At 39.9% G+C, this 5,470-nt stretch overlaps 1 protein-coding gene across 3 annotated transcripts in view; it reads left to right on the forward strand.

The window, feature by feature from the left end:
* Positions 1-5,470, forward strand: part of LOC106882253 (stromal interaction molecule 1) — a 278,541-nt gene that overhangs the window by 248,786 nt on the left and 24,285 nt on the right. The gene's annotated exons all lie outside the window — the stretch shown is intronic.

The raw sequence follows: 5,470 nt of genomic DNA on the forward strand, positions 1-5,470 counted from the left end.
GGATCACTAAGACCACCATCCGAGCATGATCGTTGCCAGAGCAGCTGTCTGGCTTCCATGCCGGTGGCACGTAAATAGCACCAGCGTGATTGTTATCAATGTCGCCTTCCTGGCACTTGTGCCAGTGGCACGTGAAAAGTCATTCGAGCGAGATCGTTGCCAGTGCCGATGGACTGGCTCCTGTGCAGGTGACACATAATACACCATTTTGAGAATGGCCATGGATCGTTACCAATGCTGCCTTGCTGTGGCACGTGAAACGACATTCAAGTGAGATTGTTGCCAGTGCCGATGGACTGGCTCCTGTGCAGGTGGCACGTAAAATACACCATTTCGGGTGTGGCCGTTGCCAGTACCCGCCTGACTGGCCCTCGTGCCAGCGGCACGTAAAAGCACCCACTACACTCTCGGAGTTGTTGGCGTTAGGAAGGGCATCCAGCTGTAGAAACTCTGCCAAATCAGATTGGAGCCTAGTGTCGCCTTCTGGTTCACCAGTCCTCAGTCAAATCTTCCAACCCATGCTAGCATGGAAAGCGGACGTTAAACGACGACGATGTTGATGATATATATATATATATATATATATATATATATATATATATATATATATATATATATATATATATATATCTGAGTGTGTATATTTTTGTGTTTGTCCCCACCCCATTACCACTTGACAACCAGTGTTGAAGTATTTACATCCCTGTAACCTAGTGGTTTGGCAAAAGAGACCGATAGAATAAGTACTAGGCTTACAAAGAGTAAGTCCTGGGGTCGACTTGTTTGACTAAAACCCTTGAAGGCAGTGCTCCAGCATGGCTTCAGTTAAAAGACTGAAACAAGTAAAAGAATAACAGAATATATATATACTAGCACTATAGCCTGGCTTCGCATGGGATGAAGTTAAGATTACCTGAGTAATACCATCAATTGAGGCAAATTTTGTTTCCAGACGTAAGTTTTGTAATAGGAATAGAGACGGCTATCTTCTTCCGCAGAGATGTAAGAGTCAGATCTCTCCTTTCGAAAACATGAACAGCTTCGTGACATTGTTTACAAAATAATAGCTGATCGTTTGCGAAGGAGCGTATCTACAGTGAACACTTAGGATTTTTGCTCTGGTAACTTCTGCACTCTCCCATGTTCATGCACGACCAGCTATATGTCGCTATGAGTAGAGCAACGGATTCAGCGAATTTGGAAATTAGTTGTGGAGAAATGGAAAATATCGTTTATATTGTGTATCACTCACTAAAAAGACAAAATTTTAAAAACCTGTTGTCTCTCTCTCTCACTCACTTTACACCATCGCTAGAAGGGACTTAACTCATGTTTGCAAATGGTGTACTTCTCCGACTTGAAAATTGTTAGAAGTTATGGTTTAAAATTATTTTTAATGCAAAAATTCACCTGTTAGGAAGGAAGAAAAAATAAATAAATGGGCGATTCTGGGCATTTTTGACCATGAGGAATCCATTAGTTCAACTCTCAAATTGCTATCTTCTAAGGTGTGGATTTCTATAGATGCAACACGTACACACTCACTAACTCAGCTTTACAATATGTACTGATATATATATATATATATATATATATACAGAGTGTGATGGGTAAATTGTCGTCATTTTATATTTTTGCTTTTGCACATTGTTTGTTTTTGATTTTTTGATGACTACACAGTATAGTAGGGTCAGTTGGGCACCGTCTGTGAGAAAAACAGCACCACGATGCAATTTGCTCTGCCAGAAATTTGGAAACAACATGTTATACTGCTTGGCATTTGCACCGGAAGCTCCAATATGAACATTTCAGAGTGTTTGGGTGTCACTCTGAGGACATGTACTGAGAGTCATAAAAATCAAACATCTAGTCAACATCATGGGGTTTAGAGTGGTCACCAGTGATGGCGATGTTATGCCTCCATTCATCTTCCCACACAGCTTCAGACTCAACACGGAAGCCTGCATCAAGTGCCTGGATGATGTAATGCTGCCCTGAGTCAGTAGGCTGTTGGAAGACCCTATGTCTGGCAACAGGAGAACACACAAGCAGGAGAACCCAGTCATGGCTGTCAGACAATTTCTGCGACCACATCACCCCTAACATCTGGCCACCTAACTCCCCAGACTATAATCCCCTTGATTATTATGTGTCAGGCATGGTTGGGTGAGAGACCAACAAAACTCCCCGTAACACCAAAGATGAATTGAAGGCAAGGATTATGGTAGTATTCACCAACTTAAACAAGGAAACCATCCAGCAGAGTTGTAGGAGATTCTGAAGTTGTTTGGAGGCTGTGGTTGGAGCCAATGGTGATTTTATTGAATAAATTTACTCTTTAGCATTTCAAGATATTTTTATGTAATTTTGGTGAATATATCAGTTAAAATGAGATATTAGTGTTATTTTCATTTTTGCATAATTTAGACAACAGTTTATTCACCGCACCCTGTATATATGTTATCTGAAATGTAGAATTAATTAGTCCTGTTGAATGTTACCGAATGTAATTAATTCATCTTGTCAAATTTACTCTGCTCATTACTTCTGAGTGATATATGTCTTGTCAGAAGGTCATATAACTCAGATAGTTAACAGGGGTGACAGAAGGGCAAATTCATTTTGAAGTCTGTTTGAACAGGCTTAATTGAAGACGCAACAGGAACTTCATAATGAATTCAGTTTGAACAGAGCTCTTTCTGTCATCTAGAAGTAAATGGCATAAAAGTAGATATTTGGCAAATCATGGCTACAATGATTGTTTGTATATTATTTAACAACTAGTGAGAAAGAATTCTATGCATTTTGAAGAAATGCATAGAATGTGTATTTATTTTAACTTGTTACGTAAGCAGTTTTACCTCTGAATTACCAGTGAATCTATCAATAAGTAGTGTAAAATGTGGCTGAGGAAGAAAATATCCTGTCTGTAGAGCCCCTCACAAAATATGTATTGTTTAGAAACAGACCAGTTCTAAGACACCATTTACAGGTATCAGTAAAAATAAAACAGACAAGAAATATACAGACTGTTAGGTTAATATATTGTTTTTCTGATTTTCCTGAAAGTATAAGAGATAACTCTGGACATGTTTGTGTATTAGTATCTTATTCTGCCCTCCTTAGTGCAGCATAGAACTCACCATACATGCCAAACTTGTTGTGGAGGAGAAATCATTTGCTACTAATATAGGGTTGTGCATTTATTGACTTTCTTATGGATTTATTTCTTTGGTGATGCCATTCATATAGAAATCACTGACTCTTTCATTAATCTAGTAAATATTAAAAAAAAAAAAAAAAAAACTACTCTTTACTGAGGAAATCAGAATAATACTGGAACAGAAAAATAAAATGAGATAATACTCTATGTTTGTTCCACTTTATAGTATTTCTAGTCTTTTCTTTTTGGTTTACAGGTCACATGCGTTAACCACTACATTTATTATTACCAACATAACCTGTATTGTTCAGTTGTCAACAGCAAGTCCCTCCTCAATACAAGCACCTGTATATAGAAAACTAATTAAGTTAAGCACCCATGTGGAACATGTAAAAGCACTCAATACACTCTGTAAAATGATTGGTATTAGGAAGTGGGGTATCCAGCCATAGGAACTCTGCCAAAACAGACTGGAGTCTGGTGCAGCTCCTCAGCTTACCAGCTTTGTTCACACCATCCAAGTGGACATTAAAAAATGATGATGATGATTCAAGTGATAAGGAAATTGCGACCTGAATGAATGCACAAAGGAAGAAACTCAAAAGCAGTAATGGAATGAATGACTTGCTATAACTGAAGAAACTCTACCAGACGTATTTAACACTCTATGCACACATATGCACGCACACACGCGCGTGCGCACACACACACACACACACACACACACATACACACAAGCTAAAAAGCCAGTTCTAAAATTCCTCTTAGAGATGATCGCAGTAGTTATACTAGCAAGTAATGTTTGTAGCCACTTCTACATGGCTGTTTTCATTTGAACTGACTTTACTGTGATTTTTTAACCCCAAGAGGACATCTCCTCTAGCTGGTTAACGATGCACAGCTGCTTCCAAGATATTGCCAACAGAGGAGCGAACCTCTACCACCTTTTAAGGACAGGACCAACAGACCAGCCTGATTTTGGGCTATTTTTGCCTCCCTTCAATACTAAAAACTTTGCCTACTAGAGATGGCAGTAGTTCACCTCTGTCCACAATATATATAAATTCAAGTGAACACACAGTTGCTGATTTTGCAACAAGCAAAAAAGCCAGTTCTAAAATTCCTTTTGGAGATGATCACAGCTGTTGTACTAGCAAGTAATGTTTGTAGCCACTTCAACATGGCTGTTTCCATTTGAACTGATTTTACTGTGATTTTTTAACCCCAAGAGGACATCTCCTCTAGCTGGTTAACAATGCACAGCTGCATCTGATATATTGCGAGCAAGGGAACAAACTCCTACCACCTTCTAGCAATGGGACCAGCATATCAGTCTGGTTTCACACCATTTCTGCATCCCTTCAGTACAGGACACCTCGTCTGCTAGAGATGGCAGTAGCTCACCTCTATTGGATGCAGCTGTTGTCATGCTTCAAACAGCTTACATGGCTACTGCCATGAGCATCTCTCTCTGTTATATCTATCATCATGTTACTATCCTGCTGCCAGCATCCCTCTAGCTTCCCCAACTCATGCACACCCTCTCCTCAACCCTTCCCAGTTTTTACAGATGTTGCTTCTCTCCCACTTTCCTCACATCTCTTCCCCCATACACTTTTGCAAACCCCACACCCACTGTTGCTCCTCCTACCCAGTGTGCCACCAAGACACCTCATCACCACTGTCTGTCTCTTTCAATTTATTCTTACTTTGTCTTTCCTAAATGTAAGTAGCCATGTAACTCCTCTACAACAAGGACCTGCTCCACTTCAACCTTTTCCATCATACTTTAACCCCCATCTAACATAATGATGCAGGACTCCTCTTCTTTGGGGTTACATTTGAGCAATATGGTGATCTCTGTAGCACTGGCAGCACAGAAAAATCACACACTATATGCTTATAAAACAGTTTGCATTATAAAAGGACATCCAGCCACAGAAATCATGCCAAAGCAGACACTGGAGCATGATGCTGGCTTTGGATTCATCAGATCTTTGTCAAATGGTCCAGCATGGAAAAAAGGGGACTTTAAATAATGATGATAATGATGATTTACACACACACACACATTCTCTTTTACTTGCTTCAGTCATTTGACTGTGGCCATGCTGAAGCACCACCTTTAGTCGAGCAAATCGACCCCAGGACTTATTCCTTGTAAGCCTAGTACTTATTCTATTGATCTCTTTTGCCGAACCGCTAAGTTACAGGGACATAAACACATCAGCATCGGTTGTAAAGCGATGTTGGAGGGGACAAACACAGACACAAACATACACACACACACACACACACACACACACA

The sequence above is a fragment of the Octopus bimaculoides genome, chromosome 16 (assembly GCF_001194135.2).
Source record: "Octopus bimaculoides isolate UCB-OBI-ISO-001 chromosome 16, ASM119413v2, whole genome shotgun sequence".
In the NCBI taxonomy this organism is placed as follows: domain Eukaryota; kingdom Metazoa; phylum Mollusca; class Cephalopoda; order Octopoda; family Octopodidae; genus Octopus; species Octopus bimaculoides.